A 16,843-nucleotide genomic window follows, 5' to 3' on the forward strand; every position below is an offset into this window, starting at 1 on the left:
TTTTTTTTGAATGAATGATTTTTTTTTATTTACTTATCAGTATCGGTTATAAAACGAAACAATAAAAACGCTGTTATATTTTTATATTCCCTCCAGAAGAAGCTTCCTTTCAGTCGCTAGAGACAAAGGATACCCTCTGTAAGATAACCTGTGCGAGTAGAGCAATCAATGGTTGCGCAATCCTTAATCGCACGCACGCACGTCGCACTTCGCACATCTCCCACACCGGCATGGCTTGAAGTTGAGGATGAGCGGAAACAATGCCAGGATAAACAGGGGGAAACTGGTGCTATTTATTTTATATATATCGCAAGTAAGCTACACAGAACTTTTTGATCGCACATTGTGTGTGCCGTTGCGTTCCAATGTAACACAACTGTTACTGCTACTACATTGCAGTAATGCAATGGTTACCCCCCCCCCATTCACAGAGCCAACAACATCGTCTCTTTCATTGTAATGAAACAGACGTTTCTGTGTAGCTGTAGCTGTAGCTCACTTGCCATGTTTATATACTATATGTATATTTTATGTTATATATATATATATATATATATATATATATATATATATATATATATATATATATATAATAACATATATATATATATATATAATAACATATATATATATAATAACATATATATATATATATATATATAATAACACATATATGTATATATCATAACACACACACACATATATATATATATATATATATATATATATATATATATATATATATATATATAATAACAGGTAATTGAAAAGGGCTTAATGTTATTTTTAATTATCTATTATTGGGTGCTCATGCAGTTTACGGACCCTGCTATATTTTTAGATAGAATTTTCAAGTAATTTCATATTTTACAGTATTTTTCTGTTTATTAAATCTTTAGATGAAAGTACAGAATCGTTACAGAAGCCACCTCCCATGTTAAGAATGACTTTCTAAAAAAAAAAAATAAATAAATAAAATAACGTTATTTCAGCACCGTCCGTAAATTGTACAAGTACCTATTATTGTTATAAAGCTGTATCCGAAAGAATATCGATCCCCTTGTGCGTGCAAGATTTGCTGTCTTGAATCGGATCTGTTCCGATTCTGAGAAGTAGATTTTTCGTATTATATATAATTTTATAGAATCACTCCCGTCTCTAATAACCCTAAACCACAACGGCAAAGAAAAAAAAAAAAAAAAAAAAAAAAAATGCGGAGGTAAAGACGGGAGTGATTCTATATATAAAAAAAAGTACCTAATATTTTTTTTTGTTTTGTTTAATCTTTACAAAACAAGATTGAACAAGGGCTTAAGAAAGTCGGTACTGCTTACAGAATTTAATACGAATTGTTTATTTATGTGTATTTAACACCAATTTTTAGGTTTGGTTCGGTTCAACAAATCCTGTAGAAATACTAGAAACCCCATCATGATATAAAAATTTAAAAGCCGTATTCTGAAAAGTCAAATTCAATTGCCGGTATGGACCCCTCCCCCCCCCAAAAAAAAAAAATAAATAAAAAGTTCACGTGCGAGTCTACCATTTTTGATGATTTATGATTAAAATTGAAATATGAAAAAAAAAAAAAAAAAGAAATGGGGGGGGGGTCACGATTAGATTTAACAATTACTACTGCACAAAAACCACAGTAGTGCGTGGCGATTTAACACAAAAACCCTGAGAATCGTATCTCGCGCACTGCCTTAGGGGCTGGGGGAGGGGGGTTATCAACCACTGCATTTAGTGCATTGGCAGTAACAATTGTGTAACTGTAACACACGCACGCACACACATACACGTGCACGCCTCCCCCCCCACACACACACAATGTGCAAACATAACCAAAGCAGAAAACATTTATTTAGCTCCGAAAAGACAAATATCTTCTTTTTTTTTTAATAGAGGGTCTGTCTGTCTGTTTCTCTCTTGTGTGTGTGTGTATGTGCCTACATTCGTATATGAATATAGGTACACTCGGCGTTTCCCAAAATTAAATATTGAATAGCCTACACTCTTATTCCCAGCCCTGAAACCCCATATTACCGAATTTGTTGCGGGAATGAGTTTCATATTGTTTTGTTCAGTTTTGACGTTGATGCGTGTCCATGTGCGCGATCGCAATTTGGGTAGATTAATGAACGCGCTTCCGCTTAATTTACAACCGGTAATGTCTTGTGTAGTAATAAACACATTTCCGCGAAGATGTATCCCCCTTTTTTTAGAATATATAATTTGACAATTAAATAATAATTAAAAATTAAAAAAAGAAAATCAGTGGTTGTTAAGATTCAGTCGACAGATTGATTGTTTTTGCTAAGATGTTGTTTTAAGCAAATATATTACGTACTTAAAATAGTAACATATGCAAAAAGGTGTTAAGATAGTCGATTGAACGATTTTTAAATATGGGGTTTAAAGCAAAAAAAAACAACAAAAAAAAACAAACAAGCAAAAAAAAAAAAACAACAATACTTACTGAATTGTCGTGTCGAAAATAGTAATCTATCCAAAAATTACGAAAATTCACCGAGTATAACAACTGCTAATCTTTTTTAGAAAAAAAAAAGAAGTCTATCGCTATCGGCTAAAACAAATCGTCAGCCATTACAATGACTAAAAGGGAGATAAATCTGCCCCCTGTCATCTCAATCTTGAAGGTGTTTACATCTAGGAAAATGCAATTTCCCCCAGCAACATCCCCATGTTTGTTAAGAATGGCTTTTGGAATAGACACCCCATTTTGGTAGTGGGAGCGACGGTCCAAATATTTGCCACAAATTTAACCTTGGTAATCTCTGTCAGGATCGTCACGCGCAAATACTATGAACCAACAAAGAAATTTGGGGGTGGCAGTGTCGGTTGGATATAATTAGATTTGTTCAAAACTACTTGCATATACTAAATATAAATGAGATTTTCTTAATCAGCATAGTGGAAAACCTATAAAAGTAGTCATGTTAAAGGAAAGTGTGTAGGTGGAGCCAAGGTAAAGATTTATCCTAAAAAGTAAAAAATTGGTCTACAATCAAACAGTCTCCTCCCTCTCGTAAAAACAATAAAGTAAGGTTGTTGTTGTCGTTGTTGCCCAACCCCCTCATGGTAAGAACGGCTTTTGGAACGCACACCCTCAACCTCCTCTGTCAGCTGAAACATTCCCATATTAAGAATGGTACTCTGAATAAACACCCCATCGTGTGAGTGGGAAATGGGGAGGGGGTGTCAGAATATTTGCTCCATATTTAACCTTGATAATCGCTGTCAGGATCCTAAGGTGTAAATACTAAGCAACAAAAGGAAAAAAAGTCATGTTAAAGGAAAGTGTGTCTATAATTTGTCTATAATGAAACACATGCATATGATATTGGGTCCTCGACTGAATACTAAGCTGCTAATGTAGGAAACACAAAGTAAACAATAGTAACCGTGAATAAAGATGTTTCAGGCTTGTTTTGTTTGTTTTTGGAGGGTATATGTGTGATGTTAATGTGTGCATAGGTATTGAAAAAATGTAAATAAAGAAAAACGTATGAAGAAGGAAACGGCCCCTTATAAAACGAAGTGAAAACAAACAAAAAAAAAACCAAAAAAGAGATGGCGCCATTGTCGGTTTCCTCAGTATAATCGTAAGTGAAAAAAGAAAAAAAAAACAATGATATCTGTAAATTGTATGTATTTTCTTTCACAGATTGCTTTTTTTTAGGGGGATAGTTTCACGTAAATGTGAGATTATAAGTATGTAACTTTATGATTATGAGCGTTTAATAATTTTGTATTTGGTTTAATATTCATTAAACTATTGTTTTGTACAGAGAGTGGTCATATTTGTAAAGGTCTGACGTGTTCGTTTTTATAAGATGTTTTTTCTGGAATAATAGATTATTATGTTCTTTGCCAATGAGAATAGCTGGAATATTAGTAGTGAGAGATCATTATTTTTTTGTAATTGGGAAGTGGAAAGGTAATTGTATGCCTATGAGTGTATGATCCAATTAAGAAGAGTGTCAGAGCAGTATAGTTATGATGTGTATATATCTCCCCGGTCTTGACTATGGGCGGTAGGAGAATTTTAGATTTAGATGGAAAAATAAGAACTACTTCCTCTAAAGATACTGGCGATCAGAATGATATTTCTCCTAGGATGTAATGTAGGATTTTATTATAATGAATATATGTGTATAAAATGGCATTCTAAAGTTACATAAGGTGGTGGATAATAGTTTAGATATAATAAATTTGTATGTGACATCTGTCATTGCAAACCTACGGTAGTTTGGTCCAGAGGGGAATTTCTGCAATCCAAATGTTATATATGGAGAAGATAGCGATAATGATAATAATGAAAATAATAATAATAATTTAGAGCATTTCAGTACAGTAGAACCCTGGGATGTGGCATTAAAAATTAGTAACAAAATACAGTACAGTATATAATACTCATGTATATAATCAAATGACATTATAAATAACACCGTAAGGCGGGACAAATGCCGTAACCAGGGTTGGGAAAAACATCGTATTTCACATCGTAACCTGAAAAAAAAACGTATCCTTTGGCCCTAGTATCCCGCAGTTTTACTGTACTTACTTAGTGAGTCCTGAGTATCGACGGAGAATCCCGAGTCAGTTCTGGAAATAGCCGAAGCATTTTACGATCTTAAAACCACTCTTCAACTTTATTATTATTTTTTTTTTCTGAGACGTAAAAAAAATTTTCTGATCAGTGTGCGCTAGAGTACTAACTAAAGTCTTACCATCCAAAAGTTTTTTTATGAGTATTCAAGTCTGATTTGAACAAATATCACATTTAATATTGTTGCCGACAAGTAGTTTTTTTATGGTATTAAGACCTTTATTATCGAATGTATTCTCTGTTGTTTTCACTGTTGGCATGTTGGTTTTCATGCGCACATTAAATTAAACCAACAGGACCACCAGTGAAAACAATACAGAATAGGACAGTCTTTTGTTGGTACTCTAGCACACATTCATCATTTTTCTAACCCTGGTCTCACCCTTAACATGCTTAATGTTTTTGTTTGTTTTACTAGGGGACTCACCATTTATCAAGGCCCAAAGGCAACTCGGGGATATAAGTTAATGAATGTAAAGTGTTAGTATAGTAATCGTTAATAGTGTAAGTTGGGTAAAATTTGATTTAAAGGAACGGTTCAACAAGAACTTATTTACATTAGACTTGAAGGCTACCATGTTCTAGTTAGCCAGGAAGCAGGCCAATGGAACAATGTTTCACAGGCAGGCAGTTCTATGAAAGAAGCTGTGTTTGTGGAATCTGTGTTTAGATTTAGGCACAGATAGAGAGTGTGGGAAATTGTTGATGGTGGTTATAGCTAGTTGAGTGTTTTTTTGTGAAAGTTTAGCAAGAGGTGGGGGAGGGGCATTTGCATCATTACATATTTTGCACTGTTTCCAAACTATAAACTGCTCTAGCCATTTCTGAAACTGACTTTGGATTCCCCATCTGTACTCGAGAGTGACTGTGTAATTACAGAAAGCCTTGGAATACCTAACTGGGAAGGGGCGCCCAGCTTTGCCTGGTTGTAAAATATGCTTAAATATGATATTTTAATTTGTCCAAATTTTGTATATATTTTTATAGAGTCATGATTTCAAAAGCCTCCCCCCCAAAAAAAGCATTTGGGTACCATCAGTTAGAATCGAAACCAAAAGCAAAACTGTAACATTCAAAGCTGATGACGTTACCACTGTATCTAGGTGACACGCATATGAACTGATTAAAAATAAACTAAGAATGATCTACAAAATGTTTAACGATTTTTTTTTTCAATTTTGATCTGTTAAAAACTATTTTAACCGGCTAAAGACCTATAAAAAAATGGCCCATAAAAATTCCAATCATTTGAAGTCCCTAGCGCCGGAAGAGATAGAGTTTGAAAATATGGAGACAGACAGACAGACATATAACCTTTTATATATTAGATTTCCTTTTTTTCTAATCTTGTAGTTTACCGCTTACTCTCTTAGCAATTAATAGAAAGAATATATCTTGTAAATGCTCCAATGTTGGTTATCAGCGATGAACTGGTTTCATTGCAGGTTTGAAGCTTTAAAGTATCTGATCCACTCCACCAGCAACACAGGCATTTCTCAAAAGAAAAGTATTTCCTCCTCGAATGTGACTTCGTGCAACACATCACATAAACATATCAAACTAAATGCTTGATAGAAAAACAAATTACAGGTGACATGGGATTTTACCCTCACCCCCAAAATCAACAGAGATAAGAGCAGGGGTGCACACTCTTTTTCAGCATGAGAGCTATTTATGACATGACTAAGTCCAAATGATCTAGCACCTGATGAAAATGCAAAACACATTATTTATAAATATAATGTAAACTCTTCTTATATGACAATATATGCATCAACGCATATTGCACAGTGCAACACTGTACATTTTTGTCATTACCTTACACCGATGACTTGCATTAGATAGAATCAGTCTGGGATGCATAGTGCGAAGAGTAGGTCCTAATAGTCAGCTTCAAGCTGACCTCCAGATGCTCATCAGTCATGGTGGAGCTGTATTTGAACTTAATGATCTTCATGTGGGAAAATGCTGACTTGGATAAATAATGCAGTCAAGAGGATACCACACTTCCTGATGTTGGGATACTTGTCCTCTGTGAGTGAGTTATCAGCTGAATGGCAGCTTATAGTGTCAAAATCTCATCCCTCACTCCAGAAGAGTTCAAGTGAAATGGTGTTGTGATTTTCAATGCGACTGAAGCAACCTCAACATCTCCCTGGAAAGGGTAGCACATGAATATAGCCATTGGCTTGAGTAACGCAAGGTCTTGAAAGCAAAGTCTTGACAACGTCAAACTCTAACAGACTATTGCCAATTATCTTTATGTCATGTGCACTGTCAAGCTGTGCACATCGCTGCTCTTATGTCTCCAGCTCTGCCGTGAGGTTCTGGAAGTTTGCCAGCGCCAAACGTATTGTTTTTTCAATACCATGCGATCTTCCCATCATGTCTCCGTGATCGAGCAGTCGATCATGATCGATGTAATAGGCACCCCTGGATTAGAACATTCATCTAATGACCTGGTTCCTGTTGATTGCTGTATAGTGTTGGTTCTGTAACGTTGTCCAGGAACCAACACATTGTATATCCTGTCACAAAGGAGACCAAGAATAGGAAAGCACTTCAACTCACTTTTTGTTTTTGTACGATGGTATTTATTTCCTTATTCTCTCGTTGCTGTTGTGATGTCCTTCACATAATTGTCTTCTTGAACGTCATTCATGCCTCACATGTGATTTCCACATATTCTGTAGCAGATCTTGTGAAGTAGACCTTTATTCCACACCCTATCAAATGCCTTAGATATGTTATGAGTTATTGCTCTAGCAACGAGGCCACTGTCTATAGATTCACTAATCAAGGAAAAACGTTAGAGAGATAAATTTGAATTATTGAAAAATAATAAAACCTGTGGTTAGAACAATCAAATGTTAAATTTGACACACTGCTGCCAAAAACTGACACCTCCAAATCTCAACACTCTGCTATCAAAAACTCCACTTTAAATCCCAACACTCTACTATCAAAACTAAACTCTAGAACATAACGCACTGCTAACAATACTTGCTACTTTGACATCTAAATATAAAATCAACCCCGTCTCTGAAAATTCAGGCTTTGTATATATATAACTGGAAGCATCTCGTTTATGTTAGGTGACAATATCGCAAAGGCGGCCATTTTTTTTCTTTTTTCTTCATTCTTTTTGTACACACAAAACTTTACAGACTGCACACAAAATAGTTTGTACTAATTTTTTAAGTGCTTAATTACAAAAGAGCAACTTATTTTGCCTTTGGTAGCATTTTAGATCACAAAACCGTTTGAAAGCTATGTAATTTTTTATTCTGATCTTACATTGTTTGCCGATATACTTTCTGCTCAGAGTTAAAAACATTGTTTCATGGCTTTTTTTGAAGGGGGAGGTAAGCTCGATCTGGACGAAGTTACAATAAAAATGTATGTTTTGTTGAATTAACTAACCTCTTCTACTCCAAATGCCTGTTGTTGGCCTTTTAGCCAAAATCAAAGTGCAGGGGTACAGTGACGAGGATGACCATAGACACCCCATCCCCAATTTTTCAATTTTTGAGTGGCCTTGTGCCTAATTTTTTGCTTATTTCTGTTTTGTTTGCAAACTTTCAGAATGAATAAGAATATATATAACTCAAAGTGTAGTATCTGTTCTTCAGATGCTACACTTCGATTTCTTGTTCTCTGTTAGTGAAGGAGAAATCCTTCGCGACTGAGACAATTTTTGTTTTTGTTCCTTTTCTCCACGTTAAAAAACGACCCTGGTGTCTAACTCTGTACCGTTGGGGAGGCATTGTAAATAGGTACTACAAATGCCTGGCTTGTACAGGATGAAGAATATAAAAATTAATTTTATGAAAGATCAAGCATGTAAGTGAGAGTAAGTAGTAGTAGTAGTAGTAGTAGTAGTAGTAAATGATAAAAATGTATCTTTGCATCAAAAGAGGGTAAGAAAAAATTGAAGTTGTACTTTTACTTTAAAAAAAATGACTAAACAATGTGGAGGGGTAGGGGTGCGAGACTAAAACCTGTTCACCATATTTAATCAAGCAGTCATTTTCTGCATCAATGATTATGCACGGAGAAAGAGAATGCAGTTACAGTCTCTTGTCTGTTTGCTTGTATATTGCCAACTATCACTTGTGGGATGGATGAAAACTGATTGTGATAGATGAGGCCTGATGGAGGTAGGGAGTAAAATTGATCGGGGTAGGATGCGGCCAAATTCAGGTAGAGTGGAAACTGATCCAGATTGGATGAGAACTGATTGTAATATACGAAGCCTGATTGAGGTAGGATGAGAACTCAGAGTTGGTGGAATTTTGAACTGATGGATTAAGATTTAGATAAAAAAAAAAAAATAAATAAATAAAAGACACACACACACACACACACACACACACACACACACACACACACACACACACACACACACACACACACACACACACACACACATATATGAGTAAACAATTAATAAAATATGTTAACAAACAATTTGAAATGAGTCTGAAAAGGAAACACTAGATAAATGGATAGTCCATTCTTTAATATTTATGATATACTTTAATTTTACCATCTTGGATCATTTTGGTAAATTTAATTGTAATTTTTATTTTATATATATATATATATATATATATATATATATATATATATATATATACACTAGGGGGGGGGGGCGTAAATACATTTAAATATGATATTTTAATTTGTCCAGATTTCGTATATATTATTATAGTCGTGATTTCCAAAGTAAAAAAAAAAAAAATCGAAACCGGAATTAGCATTCAAAACTGGTGACGTTACTACTGTACCGATGTGACACGCATAAACCTATTAAAAATAAACTAAGATGCTGTAAAAATTGTTTAACGATTTTTTTTCAATTTTGACACATTTTTGACCTCGTAAAAACAATTTTAACCAGCTGAAGACCGATAAAAGAACGGCTTGTAAAATCCAACCCAATCACTTGAGACCCCTAGGGCTGCTCGGTGACTTTTAGTTTTGAAGGAGACAGAGTTTGAAAATATGGAGACGGACCGAAAGACAGATAGCCGTTTATATATATATATATATATATATATATATATATATATATATATATATATATATATATGTATATTATGATTATTATTCAGTATAATAATTATTAAATACCTACAGACACTAGTGTTTCATCCTTTCGGGAATCATCAGTGCAGGGTGTCACAATTAACGCCAGTCGAGAGACTTGAACCCCAGCAACAGAAATCATGTCTGGCTTCATTAGCAAGGACCCGAACCACTAGGCTACCCCGAACCGTGAGAGATACAAGTTGAAATTAAACATTTATTCTCATTAAATGCTTTTAGCGTCAGTCAGAGAGTGATCTAATCATTAAATGACGATCTGCACGTATATATATATATATATATATATATATATATATATATATATATATATATAATTTGTAACATGCTTCAGAGAAAACAATGGAAGTTGTCTCGAATCTCTACATTATCCCTTATGAGCCAAATATTCATGTCTCCAATTGTGGTGGATGAGGCCTAATCAAATTAGGATTAGACTGATGGCTGTAGTATAGGTACTGATCAGAGTCAATTGGAAGTGATTGTGGTAGTTGGGGAACTGAGTGTTCAAGGTAAAATAGGTGAATTACATAATTTTTGTTTGGTTTATATAAAATTTATGTCAGTTTTTATATTATCTGTATATTTATATATATATATACTAGCAGATGTACACGGCTTTGCTCGGTATTAAATATAACGTTAAATTCTTTTTAAAAAAAAGGAAGTACAAAAAAAAAACGAAAGAAACTGAGACAGGTGCATGCAAGTATTATGTTTTTTCTAAACAGTTCACTTCTTGTAAGTAAAAAAAAATACTCGAGCTGATATCTAAACCAAAACTAGTGAGTCAAGTACGATAACCATTAGGCGAGCTTGACACGCTCTTTACAAAGTGTTTTCACACCTACTAATTCTTAACATAAGGGAGCTGTCATGTGAACGATTCACGCATGCACAGACGTGAAACAGGTGGCAAACAAATAAAAATCCAATGACTGCCCTCAAGTACCAATTTCTCAATTTTGACCTGTTAGCAGCCATTTTTTCCGGATGAAAACCGATTAAAAAGTTTTCCACATGTCTAAATACACTGTATACCAAATTTCAAGTCTGTACGTCAAAAAATTCGTCAAAAAAGTATATAGGTTCGGAGTTGTCCCTCCCCTCACACACACACACACACACACACACACACACACACACACACACACACACACACACACACACAAAGTGCCTTTTATACAGAAGTAAAGGTGTAGAATTATTAGATAGCATAAAACAATTATATAAATTTTACTTAATTGAACTAGTTTTTTTTTTCTAGACTAAATCAAAGTGTTAACTTTGGTCAAAATCAGACTGCTTCTTCTTTGACCGGACTTTTTTTGATTATCAAATTTTGATACTTATCTGGAGTGTTCCGATACAAAACTTATCTGAGAACGCTGGCAGACACATAAAGAACATTTGTGTGAAATTTCCAAGAAATCGGTCCAGCTGTTTTCGAGTTCAACTCCCACTCTCTCTTTCACACACACACACACACACACAGTGCCTTTTATATATAAGTAGAGACATAAAATTTTCAGATGGTAGAAAAAGAAAAACTATTAATTTTACTTATTTTAACTATAGTTTTGTTTTCTAGACGAATGCACACTGCAAGAGAATTAATTTATTTGATTTAATAGTTCACTTGACTTTCCTCACAGCCAAAGAAGTTGAATGCCTACTAGATACTATCCTCGAGTGTTTAAGATCTTTATATACAAGGGTTTGTCAGAACAACCTGGCATGAGAATACTTTTACCTAGAAGTAAATCCTGATTAAATATTCAAATTAACATAGCCCAAATAAGATCTCCTCACTATGGCTATCCCACATTAGCTTTTACGAGGAATGGTGCACCTTCTCCAGGTTATTTTACTCCAAGTAACAGCATGAAGCTAGATACTCCACCAGACTAGATAAATTCTTGTCCTAGAATCCAGTCAGACCAAGAGACCAAAACGAAAGAAAAACTACAACATATGAAAATGAGTAATTGGGGAGCGGAAAATTATGTTTTCAATTTTTTTTTTTTTTTACAAACTCAGTGTTTCAGAGATAAATAACTTTAATGGAACATTCGAATATCTATGTACCTATTTACTATGCCTCCCCACGGGACAGAGTTAGACACCAGGGTCGTTTTTTAACGTGGAGAAAAGGTATAAAAATAAAAATTGTCTCAGTCGTGAAGGATTTCTCCTTCACCGAAAGAGAACAAGAAATGGAAGTGCAGCATCTGAAGGACAGATACTACACTTTGATCTTGACCAAAAGAGTTCAAGTGTTAGCCCCAGGTTGTGGGCCCTTTGATTTCTGAGACCTTCGACTAAAGTAACATAAGATAAAAAAAGTTACATCCGGTTTGTTTTTCAGTTGTATTTGACATAGATATTTGATGCCTGCGAGCTATATGTATGCCTGCGTGTAGATGTGTACGAAATCTTGTGTGTGTGCATAAAAGCTGCCTGAAGGTGTGAGCTGTGTATGGAATATCTACCTTGATCTAATCATGGAGAGGAAGGGGATCATGTCACAATGTACTAACCCGGATTATGCACAGCATTTTCCCCCCAAAAGGATCAGATTATCACCCCATCCCCGATGAGAGTCTCATATGAGGTAGTTCATCCTGAGATGCCCCTCCCCACCTGTAAATCTTATCTGACATCTTTTTGCCCTAGAAACTTTGGATTAGATATCTTATACAAATATAGTGTGGCATAGCAAGTTTTTAGTTGGCACAATAAATTTATTCGTTATATATATATATATATATATATATATATATATATATATATATATATATATATATATATATATACTAGCAGTCTTAGTTGTAAAATATGCTTAAATATATTTTAATTCATGCTGATTTTGTATTTCTTATTATAGAGTCAATTCTCTATCGATTATTATATATGCGTTTATTCATCTTGTTTTAATGTATTTTATGTGTTTATTCATCTTGTTTATGTGTTTTATAAATTTTCAACTACCGTGGAATTTCCACAGATTCTGTTAGTCTATATATTAATACTGTAGTACCTTTTAATATATAGATTCTCACATGTTCTGAATACTGAGACGCAGATACCTGTACATGTATAGACGCATATTTTGCTCTGTGTCCATGAGTTACCTATGTGTGCGTGATTTAACTATGTGTAAGTGTGCTTTACTGTATGTGTAGAAACTATTTATCTATCCTCTGATTACTGTTAAACAAAACGCCTCTCTCGCTTGAGTGCTGTTTGTATGATGCATATACTGCACAATTTTTTCCTCGTATGCAACTAATTGACTTCGCCCTGTATCATGTTATGTAGTGACGATTATCAACTCATCATTAAAATCTCCGTTTTCAGTCGTTTTTTATTACGTTTTTTCCCCTGTAAAAACTCTGGCATATCTCACGTCTGTTAACATTTGTCACGGCACGTCTTACTCATCGGTTGTCTCTTTCTATTTATTTGCCCCCCCCCCCATGAGAGCATACACTGTCATCAGGGCCATGGATTCGCCAGATACAACCTCGTGCAGAGGGGTAACACTCCCTTCCCACGAAAATGTGCCTACCTGTAGGCTGTGTGCGTCAGCCCATGATACCACAGGACGGGATCCTTTGGCTGCGCCATTCTTCCACTTTGGCTCTTACTTCGACTAGACAGGAAGTTGAAGAGGCCCAATCTGCTCAATCAGCTGGTCATGTCATATCGTAGTATTTATAAGTTTATCCCCAATCGTATTATTAAATCTGGTTCTTTCTAAAAAATAAAAACCTTTATTTCTCCCTTTTTTTATTTTATTTTTTTGAATTGAAAGCTATGTTTAATGTCAAAAAAGTTTCCGATGGGTAGCTATTCTATACAAGTCCTGAGCATGAAGTTTTCGATGGATATAGATGTTCTCGGACTTGAAAATTTTGCAGGCAAAGAGCAAAAGATATTTCTTGTGCTGGCATGAAAAATTATGTGCAGGAATACTAAAAGATTCAATATTTTTATAGGGCAATTCTGGTTTCTGATTGGTTGCTAGGAGAATGTGGCTCCATTTGATTGGTCAATCCCTATCGCGAGTGTCTACAAGTAGAATCTTACATTTTTTTAAAAAATCATACCTTTTTTTATTATATCAAAAATATTGCAATAACTTTTCTCTTCAAATTGATACTATAAGGCAGAGACTGAAGGTCAATCGTATTGAGAACAAAGAAGCTTACCAATGCTAAATAGTAATGTCTTCCGAGAGTCATGGACCGTTGTTGTGTTGTAAAACAAACCAAAACATTCTAAGAGTAACGTTTTCTGAGGATATAAAATAATTATCCTACAAATGAAATTACACTTGATAACTTTATTTTGCATTGAATAATCCATAACTGGTTGATATGCCGTTAACCAAATCACAACTGCATTGAACAATATATATATTTCTTATTTTATCAGTAGGGTTTTAGAAGGTCTAAATTTGAAGGTCGTAAGCAAAACAGATAAAAGGATGCTAAACTTTATGTCTAGAATCCTTATTTTAATTTGAATCAAAATGCATTAACATTTTTTTTATTCTTAAAACGTCTAAAATTTTAGGATTAACCATATTATTGTGTTTGTGATTGGCAAATGATACTGCATACATTCTTTCATTTAAGCAAACATTGCTAGGATATTAAAACAAGATTTAAAGGTCTGATATTTTAAGCTTAACCATAAAATTGTGGCTCTCGGTGATGAATCATGTTGGGAATGAAGAAGATAAACAATGCCAAAGAGTAATACTTTCAATGAAGTAATGTTTTTTTGGAGTAATGTTTTTCTTGGAGTGGTGTTTTCTGAGAGTAATGCTTCCCTCTCTCGGTAGAATTTCATTCTGAGTATAATCTTCCTGCTTTCACTGATAAATTTCCTTTTGAAAGCAATGAAATTTTGAAGCAATGAAAATTTTGAAGTAATGAAAATTTAAAGCAATGTATTTTAAAGCAATGAATTCTCAGAATAAAAATTATTACCCTATCTATATTATCTGTATTTGGCAACTTTATTCGACATTAAGTAAGCCATGTTGCAACCTTGATTGAAGTGAGTGTTCCTAATGATGGCGGTCTGAACAGAGCTGAAAGAGAGAAACAGACCAAATACCAAGGTCTCATGTATGAGTTATTATAGGGGCCACAGGACTTATGAAGAAGAACCTGAAGTCCTACCTAACTAATATTCCTGGAGAACCAAGTGCAAAAGAGATTCAGACAATTGCACTTAAGGGAACAGCGAGGATACTAAAAGAGCTCTCGGTTGGTTTCAATAAAAAAGCGGGGCAATGTTGGCAGCTGGTTTGGCTGCCCCATACCCAGCATTACAATCTTCAAAGGAAGAAAAAAAAAAGTTGATATGCCGTAAAACAAATCAAACTAATGCCAAACTAATGTGATGGGTTTCTGGCTTGAGAGATGGTCGGAGTCTTTTCCTAGCTTGGGTGTGAATATTTTTAAAGAGTAACGTTTTCTATGAATATAAATAATTATCCTATATATATATATATATATATATATATATATATATATATATATATATATATATTAAAAGAGTTTATTTGTGGTACAGAATTTTGTGAACACCCTGGACCTTTCTGGCGAATTGTAGAGAGATATTTTAGCTGTTTCTCCACCCCCTTTTTCATTTTTTTCCTTTTTTCTCTCTCCGTATATTTATATGCGAATTATCATTTCCTATTCGTGATAGTTTTTTTTTTCATACTCATTATATATATGTATATATTTTTAAAATGTAATTATCCACTGACACGTGTTTCGTCGTCTACGACTCATCAGAGTGGCTGTACCTAGCGAGATTCGACATCGGGACCCAACGGTAATGAGCCTAAACACCCTTACCCCTGGACCATCTCGCCAGCTGTCTGGATATATCGCGATTTACTTAGATGTTGTTTTGTTTTGGTTTTTGCGATATGTTTTTGAATGAATTCAATTATTTACGAAAGTGCATTTTTACCTAAATGCGAGTTGGGAATAATTTTCCCTTTTAACCAATTTGGTACCCCCACATGGGGAGCGGTATATATATTATTTTTAAAATGTAATTATCCACTGACACGTGTTTCGTCGTCTACGACTCATCAGAGTGGCTGTACCTAGCGAGATTCGAAATCGGGACCCAACAGTAATGAGCCTAAACCCTTAACCCTGGACCATCTCGCCAGCTGGCTGGATATATATATATATACACACGTTAATTCATTTTATTTTATCATTTCCCCCACCTTTTTTCTGTAAATATATTTTATTATAATTGTAAATTAATCCTTCCCATGTTCATTATTAATTTTAATTTCAACCCCATGTTTTCTTTTTTTTTTTTTTAAAAAAAGTTCGAAAATGCCATCGTTTGCCCCTGATGAGGACGGCGAAAGGCGTCTAGGGTCTAAAAGAATTCTTTTCTCTGTTATATATATATGATAATGCTCCCTATCTTAGGTTGAGCATTTGGGAAGTGATATACAAATTACCATTTGTGTATGAAGCGATGCTCTTTATGTAAACAAATTGAGCTTAGGTATTTGGACAATATCAAAACATTAATTCACTGCCCGCATAGTAGCAGCCGTATAGCGCAATGGTTAGAAGCTCCAACTGTTGTTTGGGCGATTGGGTTTCGATCCTGGCTTGAGGTAGTTGCTTGTCTAGCTGCACTGATGGGCTGTGAAACAGCGAAACAGTACTGTATGTGGATGACTATATATATATATATATATATATATATATATATATATAATGTATAATTGTCAAAAATAATTCTCTAGATAGGATGTTCCATCTTCAGCAAAAACAAAAAAGAAACTAACGATGTGTAGACTTTAATGTTTTTACAATAATTATAGGAACCTGGTTGCTCTGTATGCGACAAAAGGTTAAAACGCAACAAAGGTACACTCGATGTACTCGTGACCCGTTGAGCCACAATCACTAGCATACTTATTTTACTTCAATTTCATTCGAAAAATTCATAAATTGGTTACAGGTCTGTTAACACATTCTCCTTGCATTGATAAAAATGATAAGCCTCGTTACTTCCAGATCATTCTTATATAAAATA

General features: G+C 34.4%; 1 protein-coding gene across 2 annotated transcripts in view; it reads left to right on the forward strand.

Annotated features, from left to right (window-relative positions):
- The window catches only part of LOC145245886 (shootin-1-like), a 201,293-nt gene that overhangs the window by 1,078 nt on the left and 183,372 nt on the right, over positions 1-16,843 (forward strand). The gene's annotated exons all lie outside the window — the stretch shown is intronic.

This window comes from Euprymna scolopes, chromosome 23 (assembly GCF_053919585.1).
Source record: "Euprymna scolopes isolate OS-2025 chromosome 23, ASM5391958v1, whole genome shotgun sequence".
Classification (NCBI taxonomy): Eukaryota; Metazoa; Mollusca; class Cephalopoda; order Sepiida; family Sepiolidae; genus Euprymna; species Euprymna scolopes.